This window comes from Dreissena polymorpha, chromosome 1 (genome assembly GCF_020536995.1).
Source record: "Dreissena polymorpha isolate Duluth1 chromosome 1, UMN_Dpol_1.0, whole genome shotgun sequence".
Lineage (NCBI taxonomy): Eukaryota > Metazoa > Mollusca > Bivalvia > Myida > Dreissenidae > Dreissena > Dreissena polymorpha.
The window spans coordinates 82,962,602-82,976,308 of NC_068355.1; the positions used below are offsets into that span (position 1 = coordinate 82,962,602).

The 13,707-nt window shown below is 33.2% G+C and overlaps 1 long non-coding RNA gene across 1 annotated transcript; it reads left to right on the forward strand.

Moving 5' to 3' along the window:
• The first annotated feature begins 3,200 nt into the window (after positions 1–3,200).
• Positions 3,201–4,467, forward strand: LOC127866463 (uncharacterized). The gene is made up of 2 exons (XR_008043014.1): positions 3,201–3,559; positions 4,272–4,467. It is a non-coding gene; the product is annotated as an uncharacterized LOC127866463 (long non-coding RNA).
• The last annotated feature ends 9,240 nt before the right edge of the window (positions 4,468–13,707 follow it).

The window sequence follows — 13,707 nt, forward strand, 5'->3', positions numbered from 1 at the left end:
TAAAAGTGATTGCATTAAAAAACCAAGTGGTATCAGAAATAACATCTACATTAATAAAAAAGCCTTTTATGTTCTAATATAGTTAACATTTGTCATGTGCACTGATTTTTCTGTTTTAAAGTAAACAAATTCACATTAATTTAAGGTTATCCTGTAGCAAACAATATATAGTTCCACGTTTTCAAAATAATCGATTAAGTTTTGTTCGTTTTATGTTTACACATTTCAAGATGTTGACAGACATTTCACGGAATTTTAAACTTTAATTCTTCAGGAAGTATAATACAATCTAACCACTGAAGCCCAGCTTGTATACAAAAACATTTCATGGGTCTTGAGAAACGTATATACCTTTATACAATTGAACTTTAAATGTGTTGAACGAGAAATTAGTGTGTGTGTTTTTTTTTAATAATTTTTAAATAATAATTAACAACAACAGCACTTATAAGTGCCATTTATATAGAACAATTATAAGCATGAGCTGAGGTAAACAATGAATAAAATAACAATATAACATCAATTTAAACATCAATAAACGCATGATTCGAAATATCCCAGGACAATGAAATGACATGGTGGTGCATATATCATAACCCAATAAATGAAGCCGATTTAAAATAGTGAAAAAGCACTGAAGCAATTATGTTAATACAAGACCCAGCTAAATACCATTTTAATACGATTATCAATTTACATAGCACATAATAGGGATGCAAAGTTAACCCGAAAACACTCGCATTCTGGTTCCAATTTAGATAAGTTCCAAAACGGTCGTGTCGGGAATCTACATAATACTGTTCCTATTTAATAATGTTTTTCTTTTTGCAACCCGAATTAATAAAATATTCCCTTATCAAATCGTTTTAACAAACATAAGCAAAACACAACATAGGTAAAAGACTTAATTGTCAACGAAATCGTATTGAAATGTTCTATTCAATGGAAACCGAAAACAAATAGCTCAAATTGCCCAAACCAGTATGCCTAATTGCAAATAAAATTTGAATGATCAAATAACGTTTACGTGCCACATTTTCGCAAATATTTCTCCATGTCGCTCTCAACTGACAAACCATACCATATAACGTTAACTTTATGTACTTGTATAAACCATGGAAATCACGAGCTATTTTTGCCGCAAAAGGTACAACGACACATTTACAACAATACCGAGCACTATAAATTGACCAAATTTGAATGGTTAGTTACATCCCCCGCAAAAGGCGGAGGGATATAGAATTGGCTTTGTCCGTCTGTCCGTCAGTCCGTCAGTCTGTCATTCCGTCAGTCCGTCGGTCACAAAACTTTGCATGGCTAACTCTCATAAACTATATAGGATGTCAACATGAAACTTCATAGGTGTATACAAATCAATGCGTAGAAGTGCCATGCGCATGAACCATAACCCCTTCATTTTCTTAAATAAGAGTTATTGCCTTTTTATGTATGATGTATCTTTTCAGGCCTATATCTCAGAAACCATACAATACTTCAAGATGAAATTTCATGGATGTATTGTTATCAATAGAGAGGATGCCATGTACAAGAACCCTAACCCTACACTTTCTTAAATAAGAGTTATTTCCTTTTGTTGTTTTTGTATTGTGAACTTTTCATGGTCATATCACAAATATGCTAAAAGATTACAATATAAAACTGCATGAGTGTGTAGATATCAATAGGGAGAATTGCAATGCATACAAACAATTACTCGACACTTAAATTGTTTTTGGATTAAACCATATATCAATTGATTTGCACCCATCCATAAACAAACTTTATTTGGCGGAAGATATCATTTCAGCGAATTTGCTCGTTTACATTTAATCCAATCCCATTAGGATCCCATTATAAAACGGCAAACTTCTAAGTCATTTGACTTGTATTTTCTTTAGTTAAGATTGTTAAAGACAAGTTTAATTGTAAAGATGAAACAGGTCTCCTTTAAAAAATAATAGGAATCTGATGATACGTTATGCAATTGTTAACAAATTTTGATCGCCCGAATACTAAATCATAATAAAACAGGCTTTCTTTTACAGTGAGATTTTAAGAAACGCACTGACATTCTATATATGCACCCAAAATGCTCATATTCAAATTCAGCCCCAACGAAATGCACCAAAAAGTTTCAGACACAAACAGGCTACAAAAATAACCACCACTGGCATGGGTGTTAAGCCAAAAGAGACAAGAAAGTAGTTTAATTAAGTAGTGGGATTTAAGCGTAATCGTGATATCTTTATTATTAAGCATCTCTCATAACCCGCGAAGTTTTGAGTCCGGATACATCCGATTGAGCTTTAGGTAACTAAATATATCGGTTATCGGCTCTATTCGTCAAAGCTTTTATTCAATATTCCCAAGTCATTAAATAAAAAATTGACACCCTGTATTGATGAATAAAAATTAAATTTCTGACATGTTTATGCATCGTTATGTTTATAATTTCAACAGACATTAAAACTATGACAAAATTATTTTTTCAAAAGGCTGTCAACCGCGTTCGTCACTTTGTAAACAACTGCAATTTACATTTGATCCGAAATCTTAAAACAAATATTTTAATGTTAAAAGTCTTGTTTCTGATATTTTTATAAACAAATTTACTTAGTTTCATTGTGTGTTTATTTTTTTAGCTTTCATTACCGGATATTGACTTTGTGGGTACAAACGTGTTTTTTTTACATCTGGTCCAAATTAATATTTACATTATTCGCATCATTAAGGCGAACTTCAGGCGGAAGCCGCCATACGTTGTAAACAGGAACGTTTACATAAAATAAAGATGAATAAATTAACGTTTTGACAGTTTTTACAATTATAGCGTTACGAAACCCGTATTGTTCTATAAATCACCAGTCATAATCAAAGACTCCATATTTCTTCATCTAACAATAAGCCTTTTTTACGATGCTGGAACAGCAGCGTCCAAGGTTTGATAACCAGTAAAAAAAATCTTCACAATGGCGACCTATGTAAAAGACCGAGCCAGTCCGATTGAGATGACTCGATTTTTCAGTTACTTCCCTTGGCATTCGCCACTGCGTAGGAGTTTGCTCGTTGATTTTAATTGATAACATTCTACTAGCAATCGTGATACATCGGCTATCTCGGATTCCTCCGTAAGATAGGCCTCGTGGCTAACGGTCGCCATATTGCCTTGTATTACTACTTTACTACCCAAAAGGTTGTCAGTCTATTGTTATGAGGCTGTATACGATGCGCGTTGAACTAGCGCCAAACTTTTTACCGAAACTTTGATATAAATAGCACTATTAACGTTCATTTGTGTTGCATTTTGACCTATTATCCAAGTGATTTACTTTTCCATTATTATTTAATCACCCAATCATCCAATTTTTAAGATGAAATTACGGTGTTTACAAAACCAACCAAACCGAAAGTGAAACTGGATGCATTACGTTTCGCGATGTAAACATTAAATATTTGTTCAGTTTGAGGAAGCGAATCGATAATAGACGTTGAAATATGTATGCAATACAGACTATCATTGCCGATTGTAGTACTGGCTAAAAAATACCTTTTATGACAGGTCATGTATAGAACGTTAATCAAATAGTGACCATAAATCACTACAAATGTCTGGGTTGTTCATTAATATAATTAATGCACGTTTCTGATCTAATTGCCTGTATCTAGTTGTAATTAACATGATATTGATAAAATTAAAACGTTTTTTTCATAAATTAACATTACATGTTTTATTTTTATCATTTAGGGAATATATAATTGTATCATTATCATCATTAAATATTCTGAAAATGATCTAAATTATCATGATTACTTTAAAGTAAAATTTTTAAATTTTACTCATTGTTTTTAATGAATTTGCACATTTGCTTGATTCAAAATAAAATGTATTAATAAGGGTTTCAGTTGTTAGTTTTAACCCATTTTTAGTTCGATTAAATTTAAAGTACTAACTACGTACATGTATGTGAAATGCTCTTGAGTTCGTTTCCTGGGCCTAGAACCAGTACTTGGGTGTCTCTTGGAGATTTCTTAAGAATGCTCCCACACTGGGGATCAAACCAGTGACCTCCAGATCATTAGGTGGACACCACATCCATTACACATCAGCGACCTTTAATTAGTAAATTACTTTAGTATTGCAGCATTATATAATGTAATGTTGCTACATATTTTTGGAAAATGATTAATGTGCAGTACTAAATAAATCTAAATGCATACAATTTTAATTGTGTATATTGTGTGATTATTAGTTACAAATTCCCTTTTTACAGGTATACTGGATTATGAAAGACTGATAAACATAAAATTGACAACTCATCTCCCCAACGATACTTTGTGTGGCTCATTCTCGGAACAAACCCATAGTCAGTGAGAAAACTACAGTGTAAAAAGACCACTTGATTGTGACAATTATGGCTGACCAAGCAAATGTTATCATTTAAAATAAAGAAAACTTCCAGTTCAATATACATTTTATACCAATTATGACATTGGCCAACACAGAAAATAATTATAAGGTTGATTTTCTCAAAATTGACTGTTACAATTGGATACTGTTTTAAGCTTCACTCTACTTTGTCTGAATATAAAAGTCCTAAATGATGTAATAGAAACATACATATTTAATTTTTAGTTTTACAAGGATATATATATATATATACATATATTATAATATCTTTTTATCGATGGTCAATCAATTTAAGTTTAACTAATATATGCATACACATTTCATACATGTGTATGCTTTGATTTTTTTTCTATTGAAGCCAAATTTGTATCCTATTAGATAGATAGATAATATCACAGCAGTATTCCTAGTTTGTCTGCAAGTACTGCAGAAATCATGGATTATTATTTTACTGAGTCAGCCTTAATCTTTATATTATAATTGTTAAAACAGATTAAGATGTGCATTATACAATTGAGGATGCATCAAGATTAAACAATGGTACATGTATAAATTAATAAAGAATCAATAACAATCAGAAACTGTGCATTTTTTTCAGTATTGTGTGAAAGGATTTGAAGTAATTATGTGTTTTTGAAATATGATTTATGTGAATTTGAATAAATATATAAAATTTAGTGATTTTCTCAGACAAAACTGTTAATTACATACTAAAATATTCAGAATGTATTATTGTAATATTCATTCGAATTTTTTAGTACAAAAAGCACTTTTCCCTGGCATTTGTATTTATAGTAATTGCATATTTTATAATTCTGACAGCATTTATAAACTGTGTTCATGCAAGCATGAAACCGGTTTCATTTTTTTGAGTATTTAAACAAGAGGGCCATGATGGCCCTGTATCGCTCCACTGCTGAAAAAAGGCTGAAACAAATTTCTCTGCATGTGCAAATACTTAAATATAGGCCCTATTTAAGCACATGTACACTTTTGTGACCTTTTGGGCTGGGTCAAATTTAACCCCAGGGGCATAATTTGAGCAAATTTTGTAGAGGACTACTATATCTCACTACATATAAAATGTGGTAGCCCTAGGTCCTAGAGTTAAGGACAAGAATATTTTTAAAGTTTTCAAAAAATAAGCAAGATATAAGCGTATATAATGTTCAATTTTGTGACATGCGGGTCAGGATCAAATTTGACCCAAAGGGCATAATTTGAACAAACTTGGTAGAGGACTATAAGATGTTACTGCATACCAAATTTGGTAGCCATAGTCCAAATGGTATTCGACAAGAAGATTTTTAAAGATTACACAAAATAGGCGCTTTAAAAGCGTTTATTCAATTTTGTGACCCCCCGGGGCAGGGTCAAAGTTGACCCCAGAGGCATTATTTGAACAAATTTGGTAGAGGTTTATTAGATGTCACTACATACCAAATTTGGTAGCCCTAGGCCCAATGGTTATGGACAACAAGATTTTTAAAGTTTTCACAAAATAGGCCCCATATAAGTGTATGTTCAGTTTTGTGACCCCGGGCAGGGTCAAATTTGACCCAAGGGGCATAATTTGAACAAACTTGGTAGAGAACCATAACATGTCACTACATACCAAATTTGGTAGCCCTATGCCTTATGGTTAAGGACAAGAAGAGTTTTAAAATTTTCACAAAATAGGCACTTTATAAGCATATAATTGATTTTGTGGCCCCCGGGGCAGGGTCAAATTTGACCCCTGGGGCATAATTTGAACAAACTAAGTAGAGGACTATACAATGTCACAACATACCAAATTGTGTAGCCCTAGGCCTAATGGTTATGGACAAGATTTTTTTTTAAGTTATCACAAAATAGGCATTATATAAGCATATGTTCAATTTTGTGACCCCCGGGGCAGGGTCAAATTTGACCCAAGGGATTAAATTTGAACAAATTTGGTAGAGGACTATTAGATGTCACTATATACCAAATTTGATAGCCCTAGGCCGGATTGTTATGGACAAGAATTTTTTTGAAGTTTTCACAAAATAGGCCTTATATAAGCATATGTTCAATTTTGTGACCCTCGGGGCAGGGTCAAATTTGACCCCAGGGGTATAATTTGAACAAATTTGGTAGAGGACTATTAGATGTGTCTACATACCAAATTTGATAGCCCTAGGCCTGATGGTTATGGACGGGAGATTTTGAAAGTTTTCACAAAATAGGCCTTATTAAAGTGAATTTTCAATTTTGTGACCCCCAGGGCAGAGTCAAATTTGACCCCATAATTTGAACAAATTTGAAAGAGGTTCACCCCAGGAACATTCCTAAGAAATTTCATCAGAATTGGACCAGTAGTTTAGGAGAAGATGTTTAAAGGAAAAGTTTATGCATGGATGCACGATGGACACAGGACCTTTGGCCAGTGGAGCTAAAAATCAAATTAAACATTTAGTTTTGGTGTAAAATCAGTTTTTATATGCAGTGTCTATTTCACTTATAAATTAAAACAGCATATTATTCATTATTGAAAAGATTATTCCAAGCTTGATGTCATATTTTAACTTTGCATAGTGTAGTTTATTGAACATTGTATTGAACTGTATGGGCAGCTATATTTTTTAATTTATGTTTGTTGTATTTTACAAAATGCATTATTTCTACCACAAGTAGACCATTTAAGGCCTACTGCTACTAAATAGGCACTGGTATGAATTTGACACTGTTTTTGATGCTCATACAAAACTTTAATTATTACTACACTTTAGTATATTAAATATTTTCAAGTTTTTGTTCAACATTTTTTGCAAAAGAAAAGAGTGTCTTAATGCATTTGAAAATATACTTAAAACAAACTAAAAATCTATTTTAACATTCCTTTTTCCTGGTAAAGTGTATTTGGGATGATAAAAAATACACTTGAAGAGTATTAATGCTGGAAAAATGCAGAATAAAATACATTTGTTTCTGTTAGAAGTGTGTCTTGTCTGCATTTGTAAGTGTATTAAATGCACATCAAATGCAGATAAATACAATGCCAATACTGTTACATGTATTGTAATGGACATAAAATGCACTTGTTCTTGTAATTAAATGCTTTAGTGAATTGAAATAACCTTTTATAATGTTTTAACAATTAATAATACCTTTTTATATAAATTTTCATTTGAAATGTGACACTTAAATGATTTTTGCACCACTAGTAAGAGGTATAATTTGTGCTCATAATGCTTTATCATTACACTATATAATATCATTTGTTGTATGAAAATTGCCCGTAAAATTCATGTGAAAGCTCAAGAGATCAATAGCAGCGTGCTATACCCTGCTCCTTTTTACATGACTTGATGGTATTTAGTCCCCAATTCTACATGGCTAAAGGAAAATTAATGTGCAGATTTGACAAATAAGTCTTAACTGGGATCCAATAGGCAGACTTTCATATTACTTGTATTTAATTTAAATCATGATCTGAATTGCTCTTTGGCAAATCTTTGTTGGTCACAGTATTCAACTGAATTTTGTTCACTTTGTAGTGATTATATTTTCTATATTTATCAGACAACATCTTTCTTAAAAAGTTTAACATGATTGCTTGGTTAATTTAGAAACAAGATCAATGCATCATAACATAAAATGAAAATATGTGTAATAGTAAAAATGGCAGCAAAAAGCACTAGATTATCTGCCTAAAATCTGAGACAATATGTTGATATATTGGAATTTCTCATAAATAATGTGTTCCATAGTTGTATAATTGTATAGTCGCATGCATGAGTGGTGTCAATGTCACAATACCAATTAAAGCCTATAATTTACTAAAACAATTTGAAGTTTGATGTGTGTTTTTTTCAAGATCTGTTATATATAATTATATATACATGTATATATATATTGTTGAAAAGTTAACATGCAATAAGTTTACTGTAATTAAGTGACAAATAGTTTTACTGATTTGGTTGGATGCATATATGCAGATATATCATGGTTGGTGCAGAGGACAGTAGCAAAAACAAGAGCTGTCTCGGTAGGATGACATATGCCCCCGATAAACGCTTTAATAGAAGTTATGAGCATTTTTCAAAACCTAAACGCCGACCCTACGTTCAAGGTCAAAGGGGTCAAAATTTGTGTGTGTATGGGAAGGCCTTGTCCATATACACATGCATACCAAATATGAATGTTACATCTGAAGCGACATAGAAGTTATGAGCATTTTTTCGAAACCTAAATGCAAAGTGTGACGGATAGACAGACGGACAGTGCGATCACTATATGCCCTCCTTTGGGGGCATAAAAATGTGTTTCAAATTGTTTTGGTAAATTAGTAATGTAGTTATAAGAACAGAATCATCAATTATAAAGTTATTGATTATAAAGTGTTGCTGGCATATTTGATGCATTCATCTAGCTATAAGAAGGTCCCTGTTTTATCCCAACTGGCACCGAGTGAGGGTTCTCAAAATCTTTAAACAATATGAATAACTACATATAGGGTCAAGAGCCTTGTTGATATGGGGGCTAAACACCTGAAATCAAAGCGACCCAGGTTAAAGGCCGAGACCAAATAAATAAACCAGAGGCCGCATGAGCCTGCTATACTCTGAACAAGTATTGTTTCTTCTCAGAAAACTGGCTTAAGTGTCTTACTAAGCTTTAGACTTTGAGTTTCAGTGCAATCAATCTAAAATAAATTGGTCAAATTAAAGAATAATTTGTAAAAAATAAACATTCTGCACAAATTCAATTATTTACTTTACCTGTGTGCATGAATCATTTCAGTCTTGATGGTTAGTGAACTATGTCAAAAGCACCATATCTATGAAACACTTTTATTTTGAATAGTGCAATGTTCCACAGAAATGATGCTGATGATAATTCTACACGATGATGAATTATTAGATGTATTTCTAAATTCCATTTCCACCAACAATTCGGTTATTCCACTACCAGTTCACATGCTTCATACACAGTTGAAAATAACACTATTTCACTCAACAACCGTGACACATGTACTCAATTTTTCAACTTTTCGCAATTAAACTTGTCTTCTACTGTTATTGTTGTTGTTGTACTTTTGAAAGTAGTTCGAAAGAAGGCTACTATTAACCCAGAGATTGATTTATCAAATAAATCGTCTGCTGATCCAGAGTGATTCTACTAGCAGAGTTGTCTTTCGTGTTGATAAAGGTAAATATTAATAGAACAGCATATCCTGGGGAAACAGATTCAATAAGTGTATCAGAACGTTCATTTCAAATGTGTAATTTTACATCCATTTTATTTTTATGGACCAATGAAACAACTATATATTTTCTCTATTTTGTTTGATATTTGTTCTCGATTTAGGAAATAAATTGCGAATAAAAACATGTAAAATTAACTTTTTACGTGATCACAAAACTAAAAAATGCGAACGATTTCGAACCTGCAAATTGTAAACGCTGCACTGCTATGATTTATATAGATAATACAACATTTTTTGCGTAATTGTCTGTCCCGCTAGCGCAGTGGTAAGAACGTTCGCTTTTTCACCTTTACGACACCGGTTCGATTCCCGCTCCCGGCGCAATGTTATATTTTGTATGTATTGTGGTCACCATTCCTGACAGTTGTTTTTTTCCGGAAAATCTCATACCCCCCGTAGCATTTGACCATATAAAAAATTAAAAAGTATTTCAGTACAAAACAAATAGCTGGAAATTGCAGCTATCATTCAAAATTCGTCCCAACTGTCGTCAATCTAATCTTATTAGGTAGGAGTGCTGGACACACTCCGGGTCCAAACAATATGCAGCCTCAGCGCGGAGGTAACTCATTACCTTGGAAAAACACAAATACACACACTGGGTGCAGCCTAGGCGCGTATAGACTCAAACAAGGCAACAAACTCAAGTGCGGGCACAATCATTTAAAATTTACATATTGAATACGATATTCTAACAGAAATTACACAACCACCTAAGTGTACATACCATGTTTGATATTTCGTTCGATTGTTAGATTTCCGCATATACATGTATAAGGTCATTTTGCTATTAGTTAACTTATCCATATGTTCGTGGGCGAACTCGGATAGTGAAGTGCTCATACGATTGAGCTCACATGGTCCGGCTATGTGCGCATACCTACTTTCGAGAATCATCATGAATGTATTGCCATACTTAATGAACAAGAATGTGACCCGCCTCCCAGTTTCGCTCAATGGGTCAAGTTACCCACGGGTACTACTTCCCCGTACCCCTTAACTTTTTTTCGTACCAAAAATGTTTCGTACGCAAATTGTTTTCGTACCAAATTTTGTTTCGTACCCAAAATTTTCGTACCCAAATTTTGTATCGTACCCAAATGTCCGTATCAAATTGTGGGGATATAGATAAACTTAAATTGATGTTTAATATCCATCCTCTTCAAAAGCATCGTCACACCAGTACTGCCAGTACTTTGATTAAATACGGAACGTGTTGTTTCATTTTTCTGCCTGACAAAACTAATTTCCAAATCTACGTCACTTCATATGTTTGGAAAGCATCTACTGTTAATTATATTACGTACTCCCAAGCGTTGACATATCTTGACGATGTAGCCCTTGATGATCAAGTATCAATCTCTCCGGATGACATTCTAAGAGTTCTAATATTATTCCTAAGACCCGCTTGTTAACAATGAAGGCAAAAAATAGAAATACACCTTGTGATGCGTTAAGAACAATGAATAAATAAGAGAAAACTACATTGTCGGTGAAACTGTATATGATACCGAATATCCAAGTCAATCCTGTAAGTGTTGAAAATTTAACAAAAATGACAAGCTCATTTTTGTCATTTTTCAAATTATTTTCAGTCGTTGAATTTCTGATACAAATGATAAACATTTCGAACATTGCAAAATTTGAAACGATTACAACGCAAACAGGAATCAGGAATGTATAAATTAAATTTGCTTGTAAATTTATGTAACATACTTTGTACCCATAACCAATATCGTTATTAACATGTGTTGAAATAATTATATTAATTCCTACACATATCGCCGAAACTGTGAAAGCATTTGCATGATACTAGCAATATTCCCTCCGATGTGCTTCAGAAGATATAATTTGTGTTTTTTGGGACACACGGAACATATGTATTGTACAGATATTCATCCACATGATTACCATCAACCAAGACAATATAACGACTACTTTGCATGGCGTTGAATCGCCTTTCAAATGTCCGAAACTACCAACGATGTAAAGAAATTGTGCAATAAGAAGCGCTATAAGCAATGTCAGAACATTTTTTCCAAGTGTGTTAATTCTCAGACGAGGTAGAAGAGCGTGCGTCGTCAGTGATAAAATAACGCATACAAGAGAAACTATAATGCAGTCAAACGATACCAATTGCTCAGTAGACCATGTTACTCTTAAAATGGTGTTAATGTATTTTTGGTAGGTCTTTTAGCACACTGATATAACACTAGTGTTAATATCAATGTACTTGTCCGTATCAATTTCAAAGTTATCACTTAGGTGCAATACGCCATCATATATTCGTTTCCAGTTACTATTATTTAAAGATACATTTATTCTAGGACACGGTACAAAATCCATTAAATTAAACATACATACATCCCGACCACACATGTAACAAGCATTTTACCAATGGGCACATCTAGTTTAGATTTTAATAAAAACACACTCTTTTCACAATAACCAAACGTATGGACAACTTTTACTTGATATACATGATTATCCCTATCAGCTATTTCCAAATTATGTAACTCTGATAAAGTGTCAACACTAAATCGTTCCAGTTCTAATATCCCAGTCACGGTATACCCTATATCAACGTCTATAGAAAACCAATGCGATCCTGTTTCCTGACGAGGACATCCTAATACAAATACAGCCTCAACATCAAAAATACAGAGTTTATCGTCATACATAGTTTTCAACTTCGTGTTTAAGATGTCAATCAGGCTAATAACAGATTTTTCTTTCTGGTGCGCTACTAAATGTAAAGGGATCAGTTTTACCTTAACCGAGACAGCGTAGTTGCGGTTCCGTTTGATATTCGAGACACACTGGTCATTTCGGTAGAATCGGTAGAAACCAGGACAAGAAACTTCCTTTTCCCCCTGCAAATAGTTAAACTTGTCTTAAAAACAGTGATTATAATGTGGTACTTTTATCGACCAGTTCATAATGAACTAAAATCTATGTCAAGAAGGTATTTCGGCATATTTCTTTTTTAAACAAATGGTGTATAATATACAAGTGTTTTCATTATTGCTATTAGGGTAACGTGCATATACGCACCTTCAACAAAAATGTTGAAACTGATGATATAGTTAATTCAGGCTTTGTCATGTAACGACTCGAATATGTTAGTTTAAACAAATCTTTTTTTACTAATATGATATTCCACTAATGTGGCAGTGCGGAACGCAATAATTTATACGTTCAGGTAAGATGTTTTAATATAAATATCGGACCTGAATAGAATGAAGTAGTTAGTTAAAAGTATATTTTATCTGTTGTATTATTTAAATTGGTTATTATTAGAGTGACATAATTTACTAACACACACCTCAGGCGGTACAATCGTGTTTCTGGTAGCCACGGTCGATATCGCCGTATCTATCTTCAAGAGACCAGAAAAAGTGACGTACTTATCGAATAAGATACACCTTTTTGTAATGTGCTAACTTTCAATCCATTGCGTAAAAAGCAAAACACATTTTGAAACCTCAAATTGTCGTACGGAAACCTAATGGCGGAATGATCACTATGGCAAGCATGCTCCAATTCAAGATCGTAATTGGCCCATAGTCATGTTATGTTACATCTGTCTATGGATGTGCAACAAGATTTTTATTTAAAGCCGTACGGAATATCGCTCTCTGTTTTAAACAAAATGGTGCAGTTTTGAGTTTGAAAGAGAGATCGTTTCTGATCGATTTCCTCCAAAAACGGTGGGTGGCTGCAAATCAATTCCGCTGTGAAATATTCCAGACGATTTTCCACTTCTCCATGACAAAGAGCACAGTGTTTATTCCTGAAATAAGTATTCGTTTTATTACTTACGCATGGAACCATATCTGTAAGTGTCGCTTCGTTTGAATTGTATTCTAGTTCACACATTTGTTTAAGATGTAGAGGTCCATTTGAACATTTTGCATATCCAAAAATTCCTGGTTTAAAGTAATGTTGTGCATTTCCCAACTCCAGAGGAATGCTCTGTTGTTCCAAGATCTTCATATTGGCACCATCATTAAAAGAGATGATTTTGATAAAGTCGGGACAACAAGCGCTAAATGAAGATCCACAT